At 34.5% G+C, this 11,711-nt stretch overlaps 2 long non-coding RNA genes across 2 annotated transcripts; one reads left to right on the top strand and one right to left on the bottom strand.

The window, feature by feature from the left end:
* Nucleotides 1–3,598: 3,598 nt before the first annotated feature.
* On the bottom strand, nt 3,599–10,700 carry LOC134233767 (uncharacterized). The gene is made up of 3 exons (XR_009985055.1): nt 10,516–10,700; nt 9,556–9,681; nt 3,599–3,664 (listed from the first exon to the last, which is right to left on the bottom strand). It is a non-coding gene; the product is annotated as an uncharacterized LOC134233767 (long non-coding RNA).
* LOC134233753 (uncharacterized) lies at nt 4,858–7,713 on the top strand. Its single transcript, XR_009985054.1, has 3 exons — nt 4,858–5,203; nt 5,503–6,160; nt 6,870–7,713. It is a non-coding gene; the product is annotated as an uncharacterized LOC134233753 (long non-coding RNA).
* Nucleotides 10,701–11,711: the final 1,011 nt, after the last annotated feature.

Genomic DNA, 11,711 nt, shown 5'->3' with positions numbered 1-11,711 from the left:
TCCCTTTCCCCTCTCAACACATTTTTTGTAGTAGTTCTTTCCTTTTGTTTTTTGTTCTGTTGTTTTTTCTTTGTCTAATCTTCTCTGTTCTCTCTTTGCCGGGATGTCATCGTTGGAGATGGTGCACTTGGAGGCTGCTGGCTCTTCATCGTTGGAGGAGGCTGGGCATATTGGATTGGAACAGCATGCCAACAACGCTGGAACAGAGGTATTGCTTAGTTGTTAAGGAAAAGCAGAGGTGAGTTGGTTTCATTATCATTTTTGCACTCTTACTAATTAGTACTAACATTTCCCTCCCCTTCCCCTCTCAACACATTTTTTGTAGTAGTTCTTTCCTTTTGTTTTTTTTGTTCTGTTGTTTTTTCTTTGTCTAATCTTCTCTGTTCTCTCTTTGCCGGGATGTCATCGTTGGAGATGGTGCACTTGGAGGCTGCTGGCTCTTCATCGTTGGAGGAGGCTGGGCATATTGGATTGGAACAGCATGCCAACAACGCTGGAACAGAGGTATTGCTTAGTTGTTAAGGAAAAGCAGAGGTGAGTTGGTTTCATTATCATTTTTGCACTCTTACTAATTAGTACTAACATTTCCCTCCCCTTCCCCTCTCAACACATTTTTTGTAGTAGTAGTTCTTTCCTTTTGTTTTTTGTTCTGTTGTTTTTTCTTTGTCTAATCTTCTCTGTTCTCTCTTTGCCGGGATGTCATCGTTGGAGATGGTGCACATGGAGGCTGCTGGCTCTTCATCGTAGGAGGAGGCTGGGCATATTGGATTGGAACAGCATGCCAACAACACTGGATTGGAGGTATTGCTTAGTTGTTAAGGAAAAGCAGAGGTGAGTTGGTTTCATTATCATTTTTGCACTCTTACTAATTAGTACTAACATTTCCCTCCCCTTCCCCTCTCAACACATTTTTTGTAGTAGTAGTTTTTTCCTTTTGTTTTTTGTTCTGTTGTTTTTTCTTTGTCTAATCTTCTCTGTTCTCTCTTTGCCGGGATGTCATCGTTGGAGATGGTGCACTTGGAGGCTGCTGGCTCTTCATCGTTGGAGGAGGCTGGGCATATTGGATTGGAACAGCATGCCAACAACGCTGGAACAGAGGTATTGCTTAGTTGTTAAGGAAAAGCAGAGGTGAGTTGGTTTCATTATCATTTTTGCACTCTTACTAATTAGTACTAACATTTCCCTCCCCTTCCCCTCTCAACAAATTTTTTGTAGTAGTAGTTCTTTTCTTTTGTTTTTTTGTTCTGTTGTTTTTTCTTTGTCTAATCTTCTCTGTTCTCTCTTTGCCGGGATGTCATCGTTGGAGATGGTGCACTTGGAGGCTGCTGGCTCTTCATCGTTGGAGGAGGCTGGGCATATTGGATTGGAACAGCATGCCAACAACGCTGGAACAGAGGTATTGCTTAGTTGTTAAGGAAAAGCAGAGGTGAGTTGGTTTCATTATCATTTTTGCACTCTTACTAATTAGTACTAACATTTCCCTCCCCTTCCCCTCTCAACACATTTTTTGTAGTAGTAGTTCTTTCCTTTTGTTTTTTTGTTCTGTTGTTTTTTCTTTGTCTAATCTTCTCTGTTCTCTCTTTGCCGGGATGTCATCGTTGGAGATGGTGCACTTGGAGGCTGCTGGCTCTTCATCGTTGGAGGAGGCTGGGCATATTGGATTGGAACAGCATGCCAACAACGCTGGAGTGGAGGTTTTTTTGTATTTCTTTGATGTTAGGTCTCTTTGTTATTTTAGCTCTTACTTTTTGGTTTATATTTTGTTTCCTTTGTTAGTATTTGTTGTTATTTGTTCATTAGGTTTTTATTATAATTGTTATTTGTTTATTGAGTTGTTATTATAGTTTTTTGTTTGTGAGGGTTGTAAAAGTTGTTAATTTTCATGTTTTATTTGTTAATTGTTACATTATGTTTTTAATGTTTTTATTAGTTGACATTGTTATGAGTTTCAGTTATTTGTTATTGAGGCAGTCATGAGTTTTACTTGTTAGGAGCTTAAGTTATTTGCTGTTGTTGTGATTTTTTATTATTTGTTATTGTTATGAGTGTTAGTTAGTTGTTATTGTTATGAGCTTTAATTAGTTGTTATGAGTTAAGTTATTTGTTATAGTTATGTGTTTTAGTTATTTGCTTTAGTTGAGATTTTTAATTATTTGTTATGATAGTTATGAATTTTTGTTAATTATTATTGTTGTGATTTTTATTTGTTATTGCATTTATTATTCCTAAGAATATGTCTAATGTTCATTGTTGCATTGTGCATTAGCATCAACATTAGACATGTTGGATAAGGAGGAAACAGTGTGTTTCACCCAAAGCACCTGTCTTCATGAGGGCCTTAATTATTACAGTAAAACTCAGTTATAACAAAGTCACTGGGACTTATGACATTACTTTGCTATATTCATAATTTGTTATATCCATGTAATGATTTTAGTAAAATTTATATAGCTAGGGATTCAAGATAATTTCACTATATCTGTGAATTCACAATATCTGTGTTTGTACCAAACGAGTTTTACTCAGTATCTATTATTTCAGCTCTATTTTAAAATTTTGTTAGTATTTTATAGTTGGACAATTCACTAAAGAAGAAGAGAAATAAGCCAAATTCTAAACCATCATCGATAAGGTAAGATAGAAAATATTGAATTGATAATAATTGAAAAATACAGTAAAACTTGGTTAAAACGAAGTCACGGGGACCTATAAAATTACTTCACTATATCCATAATTCGTTATATCCATATAAGGAATTCGTTAAATTTATTAAGCCCTGAGATCCAAGATAATTTCACTATAACCATGAATTGGCAATATCCTTGTTCGTACTTAACAAGTTTTGCTGTATATAGAAAAATGAAATGAAGTATTATTGTTAGATTATAGATTTATAATGTTCCATTTCAAATCAATAATATATACAGCCAAACTTCATAGTAATCATCTTTATACAGCAGAGATCTTTCTTAGGTGGTCATTTTATTTTTTTCAATGAAATATCCTATAAAACTTTATTATAAGTGGTCACCTTTATTATGCATTCATTTTAAACAAATCAAAGACCAAAAATTTAGGAACAGAATAAAAATGTAAATCTAAGAAATTAAGGAAATGAAATCTTAGTTGAAAGGGACTGACTAGGGTATTTTAGTGTAAAATGCATGCAGTGAAATAAAGCTGTTGATATTTTTAGCACATGCACCCAACTGGCCTTGGTGGAAACAGCAGATGCACTCCACTTGACTTGGTGGAAACAGCAGATGTGCCCAACTGGCCTTTGTGGAAACAGCAGATACACTCCACTGGGCTTGGTGGAAACAGCAGATGCACTCCACTGGACATGGTGGAAACAGCAGATGTATCCAACTGGACATGGTGGAAACAGCAGATGCACTCCACTTGACTTGGTGGAAACAGCAGATGTATCCAAAAGGACTTGTTGGATACAGAAGATGCACTCCACTGGACTTGGTGGAAACAGCAGATGTACCCTACTGGCCATGGTGGAGACAGCAAATGGACCCAACAGGACATGGTGGAAACAGTAGATGCACTCCACTGCATGGACTTGGTGGAAACAGAAGATGCACCCAACTACAGAAGATGGACCCAACAGGACGTGGTGGATACAACTGGAGGAGACTTGCCTGATGATGTTGACCTTCCAAACAAGACATATCAAATGATAATGACACAATCAGGTACATGTGTATGAGATAATCAAAAATATTATACTTTCATGTAAATTAGTTGAATCTGATTGGTGGAGAAACATCTGTTTAAAAAACACTATTACCCACTTGTTGTGCCATTTTTAATGGAAGCATAGCAACAGTCAACATTGTGTGCTATTCCCAAAAATAGCAACTGCACAGAATTTATGGTGCACGGTTCACTGTGTGTATTTGTGAACATTACTTCACAAATACATATGTATTTGTATAAAACATTCAGAATAATAATATATATATAATTAGATTTTTAGTCTGACTTATTGAAACGTTCAACTCCTAACGGTGAACATGAATTCTTGGTGATTTGTACAGAAGATGGAAACAGGACATGGTGAACATAACTGGAGGAGACTTGCCTGAAAATGATGTTGACCTTCCAAACAAGACAAATATCAGAGGAGATAACTGACAAATTTTGATCAGGTTTTACATGTGTATGAGATAAACAAAAACCATCATATAAGGTAAGATAGAAAATAATGGAAATAATTGAAAAATACATACTTTCACAATTACCTAAATTAGTATATCATAATTTGTTAAATGAATCTGATTGGTAAGATTTTAAAAGATAATTTCGCTATATCTGTTAAAAACATCCTTGTTTGTACACTTTGCTTATATAGAAAAAGAGAAGAGAAGTATTATGATATATTTTTTCCATTTCAAATCCATGCCCTAAAACATAGCATAGCAACATTTTATTTTTTTCAATCAACATTGATTTTTGCTTAGGACAGAATAAAAATGTAAAAATAAATGAAATCTTAGTTGAAAGGGACTACTAGGGTATTTTAGTGTAAAATACAGAAAGCTGTTGATTTTTTAGCACATGTGTGCACGGTTCACTGTGAACTGTGGTATTTGTGAACACTGGACATGGTTCACAAATACATATGTATTTGTATAAAAAGACATTCAGTATAATACATGTGTATGACACTTTCATGTAAATTAGTTGAACTGCATCTGTTAAAAAACACTATTACCTGCATATATTGCTTAACGACGGGTGCTATTCCCAAAAAAGATTGCACATTTAATTACTGTGAACCATTTGTCAAATTTACATTCAGTAGCTGAACTTTTTATTTTTAGCTGACTTTTTATTTTTAGCCTGACTTATTTTTAGCTCTACTGGTCAGAGACAAGAAAGCTTGTGATTGTAAACAAGGGCATGACATGGTGGAAACAGCTGGAGGAGACAGGGCCATTGGATGCTAATCTTCCAAGATGTGGAAACAGCAGATGTCCTCAACAAGACATGTGTAACAGCAGATGCACCCAACTGGACATGGATAGAAACAACTTGATGATGCATAGCCAGTACTTGCTGATCTTCCAAGATGTGGAAACAGCAAATGCACCCAACAGTACATGGTGAAAACAGTAGATGAACCCAAAAGGACCTGATAGAAACAACTGGAGGATGAATAGCCAAAGGATGCTGATCTGACATTTATCAGGTATGTGACATTATCATAATCTAAGATCATTTTATTAACAAAGTCAAATTAACTAGCTGGCTAAAATTTTAGCTGGTCTTATTTCTTAAAGTCAGCAATAGCTGAATTTTGTTATGGTGTTCAGCTAGATAAACCAACTCTTTACACCAATATTGAATTTTTGCTTAATAATATAAAACATATATGTTTAACCACTGTTGAGACAACATAACAATTATTTAAAAAGTTAAATGAGGATTTTCCTTAAAAACTTCAGTGATGTATTTTCTCCATTTATTTTCTTCTGACTTTTACTGCAGCTGCAGCCAACAGAACCTTGTGGAAACAACTGGAATAGACAAGCTTGATGAACCTCTTTTAAGATGGGAAAACAGCAAATACTTCTGAAAGGACTTAGTGAAATAAATCTTGAAGAGGCAAGGCCATTATGAATCTTGAGGCAAACTTGATGGACAATGATTTTCCAATATGTGAAAACACCAGCTACACCCAAAAGGAATTGGTGGAAAGATGGGAAAACAACAAATACTTCTAAAAAGACTTAGTGAAATAAATCTTGAGGAGGCAAGGCCATTATTAATATTGCGGCAAACTTGATGGACAATGATAATCCAATATGTGAAAACACCAGCTACACCCAAAAGGAATTGGTGGAAAGATGGGAAAACAGCAAATACTTCTAAAAAGACTTAGTGAAATAAATCTTGAGGAGGCAAGGCCATTATGAATCTTGAGGCAAACTTGATGGACAATGATAATCCAATATGTGAAAACACCAGCTACACCCAAAAGGAATTGGTGGAAACAATAAACACAGACAAGCTTGATGGACAATGATCTTCAAAATGTAGATGTTCCCAACAAGACTTGGTGGAAACACCCGGAGGACAATTTATGCCTGATGGATGTTGACTTTTTCACCAAGACATACCACAGTGAATAGCTGATACTGATCAGGTATATGACATTATCATATTCCAAATCATCTTATTTTTTATATTAAGCAAGGTCAAGGTAAATACTCAATTCACATATTGAATACGATTTTTTTAATATCCGATGCTATGGGCATTCTGCCCGCCTTGTTCCCCCATCTTCTTTCACATTTTGTGTTGTTGTTGCATGGTACAGTGGTATTTAAGAGAATCTGCTATAGAGTAGCATAGTATAAAGGAGTTGATCCTACCGTTGTGGGTTCGAATCCCACTGTGGGACAAGAAGACCAGTCTTTTACTGAGATCATATAAACTGTGGTGCCATGTTGCAGTAGGTGCAAAAAAAAATCCCTCACTGCTCTATAGCCTTAATACCAAGTATAGGTCTACATTTGTAGCCCTCCCCTGAAAAATGTTGCATTGCTATATGAGTGAAAATTTCTCAAGAGGGGCTGTCTGCTCGCAAAAAATTTATTCTTGTGTATATTTGCATTATTAATGTTTATATACAACAGAAACAACAGCTAGCGAAAATGTTGTTTCGCTAATTAATGCCAAATAGCTAAGTCACTAAACTAAGGTGTTGTGAAAATATGGTGATCTACAGTACTGTATTGATTTCTGCTTTTTCCTAGCCTTAGAGCTCAGGTGAGCAATGTAGCATATAGGTCTCTTCTTAATTTTTTTTATTCAAACCTGACAATTACCTCTTGCCTATTGTTCATTTACAGAAAATCAAAGGAACTTTTAGAAGGAACATCCTTGAGATCATATGTGTGGATGAAGAAGCAGGACTTAATTAATGATTAATCCACACCTTTAAAGCACTGATGTAAATCCATTTTAGTAACAATGTTTTTTTCAAAGACTATTTTAAAAATATAAATTTTTGTAAAGGGTGTCCGAATTATGTCAGGGTATGGGGTCGCCCATTCGGACACGTGGGTTCTCTACGGGTACTCCGTCTTCCTCCCACACTGACCCCAGCTTTCTCTTTCTTCTTCATTAGCTATATATTCATATTGTTAAGATGAAGTAGTTGAAGGCTAGTTGTAAGTAGGTTTTATCGATACCCTGGGGCATTACTGGTTGGAACTTAAGTTCCTTCGCCGCCACGGTAGCCAGGCTGGCCCGGGGAGGAGAAGCTGAAAGGGACTAGTTGGAGGCTGCTTTGTCTTTAATTATCTTTTTATTATTATGCCAATGAGAAAATGGTTCATTATTGTAATTGTTTTGATGAAGTTAAATATGTTTCAGCTGATGTAATGATTGTTTAATAGGACATAAGTATTCATAGAATGTGTAAATTCTGTCAGCTGTTGTAGAAAGAATAATTTGTATAGTCACCTTTTCGTTATTAGCTTATAGTGAAATTGAATGCCCTATATATACTGATGTGACTAAATATGCAGTGAAAGAAATGAATATAAAATTGTAAAATTGCATTTGAAAACGTAAAATAGTGATTTGCGTCAATGACAAATGTTAAATTGCCGGTGATTTGTAAATGTTAATTTGTGATTTGTTAATGTTAAATCAATGATTTAAAATGTTAAATTGTGATTGTTTAATGCAATTGTAAATTGTTGATATGAAAATGTGAATTGTCATGTTGAATTTTGAATTGTAAATTTGAATATATTTTTTTATCTCATTGGCAAGTTTTGTGCCAAAAAAAAAAAAACAAGCAAAAAAAAAAAAAAGAAAGAAAATTAAAACAAAACAAAAAAAAAAAAAAAAAAAAAAAAAAAAAAAAAAAAAAAAAAAAAAAAAAAAGAAAAAAAAATGAAAAAAAGGCACAAAACTTTTAATGCTGCCTGCTTGAATTAACATGTTATTTCAAGCAGAAGTTCCAAAAAAAAAAAACAAAAAAAAAAAAAAAATGAAAAAAAGAGAGAGAAAAAAAAAAGCAAATAGAAAAAAAGGCAAATGAAAAAAAGGCAAAAACTTTTAATGCTGCCTGCTTGAATTAACATGTTATTTCAAGCAGAAGGTTCCAAGCCCTTAAAAGCAGAGGAGAAGTTTTGGTGTTTATATGTACATTACTGAATGTACGTACTATGGAGTGCTAATTTAATGAACACTCAAATGATCAAACTTTTAAAAAATCATTGTAAAATATCAGTTCATCTGGTATGTACAATGCATCAATTATCTTATCAAACAATTTCTAGCAAATAGTATCTTCAATAATCTAGCAGTGTTTTGCTGAAATGAATGCAAAATCATTATTTTCATATGCAACTTAATTTGTTGATCCTTCGAATGAATATTAACACTTTTGAGTTGATGCCTACAAGTTGAAAAAAAAACTCTTATTCTCATATTCAAACTAGTTTTAGTTGTAATTCTTTTCCACAGTTATTTTAAAAAGGGGACATAGATTTGGAGTTCATATTTTCTGAACATAATACATATTTCATAACTCACATGTTACTATAGCATAGCATTTCCAATAAAATATATTTTTTTAACTACCAATTTTGGGACTCATTTGATTCACACATCCTTGCACTTTCAGAAAGTGTCATACACTTTATACCTAATACTGAAGAAAAGTAGAAATTTTGTTGTTTATTTTTTTTTTTAAAATATTAAAACTATAAAATATTCCAAAAAATTCAGGGTAGGGGCATCTGAGTGTTTGACAAACACTTCTTGTTTCATTTTGCTTATAGTAAATGAACATAAGACAGTGGACATCCATGTCCATCTCTACATGTAATTTTAGATTTTCCCGGTATAGATATTGTAGAGTTACTTTTTTCCACGGGGTCATAATTCCGTGGAATCTCAATTTCTGTTTCATCCGTGAGTTGAAAATTATGCATATTTCTTAGACTGCCACTATATGCCTTACATTTATATAAGTACACTTGGACAAATTTACGTGGAAAATTTGTGACTGCATAAATTAATACCACATGGAAAAATGTATTTCTATAGTATCTGAATTCCATGTGAATTAAGCATTCATACCCCTCAATGTTTGGCCAACTTACATACTTCAAGCTATGATTTGAAAAATATGAATCTGCACCATACAGGGATAATAAAATCTATCTTTTCTTTGGTGTTCTTGAGAAAATTGATTTTTCATACGATGTGTTATGCCTATCAAATTGACAAAACTACTTTGTTACAGAAGGAGGATGTGCATTTAATTGTTTCTCTGTAAGATTGTCATTGACAAGCTGCCGAGTTATCAAGTGATATCTGAGGACCAGCACAAGGACTTTCATGCTCCGCTCATACAATCTATACAGTACCTAAGAACAGACTTCAAGGTTCAAAATGTTGCTGAACTGCAAGGCTGTCATATCAAGGTTCACAAAGATTTTTTGATTTATATTGTATCTACTTTTGTAATGCATACACTATAGATTGAACAATGATGTATTCATAATTATACATTACCATATAATAATTATACACCCTTCAAAAAAGGGAGGGCATATTGCTTTGCTGCTGCCTGTTGGTCAGTCAGTCTGTCGGTCCACCAAGTAACATACCGGTTCACTTTCTTCGCAGCAGTTGCACATACTGAAATGAAATTTGATATACAGATTTATCATAAAAATGTCTAAGTCAAGTTTTGTTTTGAGTACGATCAACCTATTGATGACAGAGTTTTGCCCCTTGGACTTGGAAAAATTCCAATCATTTGGAGGAGGGGGCATAATTGTTTTACAAACATCTCTTGTTTTATATAATGTTCATTGTCCTAATTTTTTTTTTCATTTTATTCACAGATTCCTGTCTCATTTCAATGAAATAAATTGAAGTGAAGTTGAACAGCATGGTTTATGCCTTAAAGATGCACATGAGGGTGCCTCCTACATGAAGTAATATAATCACAGTCCTGATATTTGGTTTCTGAACAGATGAAGGACCTTTTGACATTTCTGGAGTCAACACCTTTCTAGTTCCTCCATAATTGCAGCAGGAGAAGAGATAAATGATCTTTGCTTTGAGGTATGGATATAATTCATGTTGTTATACTATATAACAGAGACAAACGTTACAAGTTTTAAAAAGCTCTATATTTTTTAAAATGCTTCAAACCCATTAAAAAAAGTGGAAGGGGGTTATTGTGAATATGGTCAGGGTAAAGTGATTGTCATGGTTCTGGTGTATAAGAGTGGCACTCTATTCATAATTTAGTAAAATAAAAATTATATATGTTTTTGCTAATATACTCCGAGACCTTAGGACGTGTCAGCTGACAAGGATGATGATCCCAAACTTTGCAGTGTCCAACGTATAGAATTACATCAAAATCAATTCGTAAATAAATACCTGAAAAATTCAGAAACTAGGTAACTATGATCAGACTTTCTAAGAAACATTTCAAGACTCCAAGGTACATCAACTTACAAGGTAGTTGGTTGTTAACATCCCTCCCATTAGAGATTTTTTTTTACACTATATAGAGATGTCATCACATACCATCAAATGGCTTCAGATTTAGACCTTTACTCAGCACTTGAGGTCATTGAACAGTTAGAGATCTTTTACTGCAGAGTCCGGGATGTCAATGCCTGCTCTGACACAGGGCTTGGGGTGTTAAAGTATTATTCAAAGAACCTGCAACTTTCAATTCACAGTGCCTAGTGCTTAGCAAAGGAACACTTGCTACCTATTTTTATCAACTTAGGTTAGTTGATTCCAGGGATTGAACCCAGGACCCTGATCAGGGAGCAAACTCTTTATCAACTGAGCTACTGTGATGGTACAACTTACAAGGCTGAACGGTTGTAAACTTCAGCATGTGAAATGATGAGCTAAATGCTATAGAACAAGGTTATTCATAAAATTCACAAAATGGTTCATGGTGACCAAACTTTTAGTTGACACACTTCAAGGCCCAAAGACGCATCAGCTGACAAGTTTTGAAGATCAGTGGCATCATAATGTCCAAGATATGCATTAAAATTAATCTTAAAAAAAGATGCCTTTGTGAAACACTATGCGCCTGGTGGCAACAAAGTTCCCAAAAAATATTTTTAGCATATAGGTCACAGTCAAGGTCACAAGGTCATTGACCTTGGTGTCATTTGAAAGAGCTTAATTAGTTGAGTATGCATACCAAATATGAGGTCTCTGTCTCTAACGGTTCAAAAGTTATGGCGAAGGTTAAGGTTGACAACAGACAAACAGATAAACAGTCAAACAGATGGGACAAAACAATATACGCCTCGGACCTATCAATCCGGGCACATAATTAATACCTGCAAAATTTAAACAAGAGGCCCATGGTCTACATCGCTCACCTGAATTGCTTTGACCATGCTGTTCTTAACCAGATTTCCTCCTTGTAATACCTATTGTGACTCCATGTGTCAATGACCATCAAATTTGGACAATTTAAAATCTACACTACGCCATGATGCTTCCACATAAGTTTCAGCTTTTCTGGTCCTGTAGTTCCTGAGAAGCAGATTTTTAAAGTTTTTCCTATACATTTCAATGTAAAACTTTTATTCCCTATTGTGGCCCCACCCTACTGCCAGGGGTAATGAATTGAACAATTTAGAATCTATGCTACCCAAAGATACTATCACATAAGTTTT

The sequence above is a fragment of the Saccostrea cucullata genome, unplaced genomic scaffold (assembly GCF_032062105.1).
Source record: "Saccostrea cucullata isolate Sc308-1 unplaced genomic scaffold, CSIRO_AGI_Scuc_v1 ctg484, whole genome shotgun sequence".
Taxonomy (NCBI): Eukaryota; Metazoa; Mollusca; class Bivalvia; order Ostreida; family Ostreidae; genus Saccostrea; species Saccostrea cuccullata.
The sequence above is the reverse complement of the archived record's forward strand: the minus strand, read 5'-3'. Positions and strand labels throughout refer to the sequence as shown.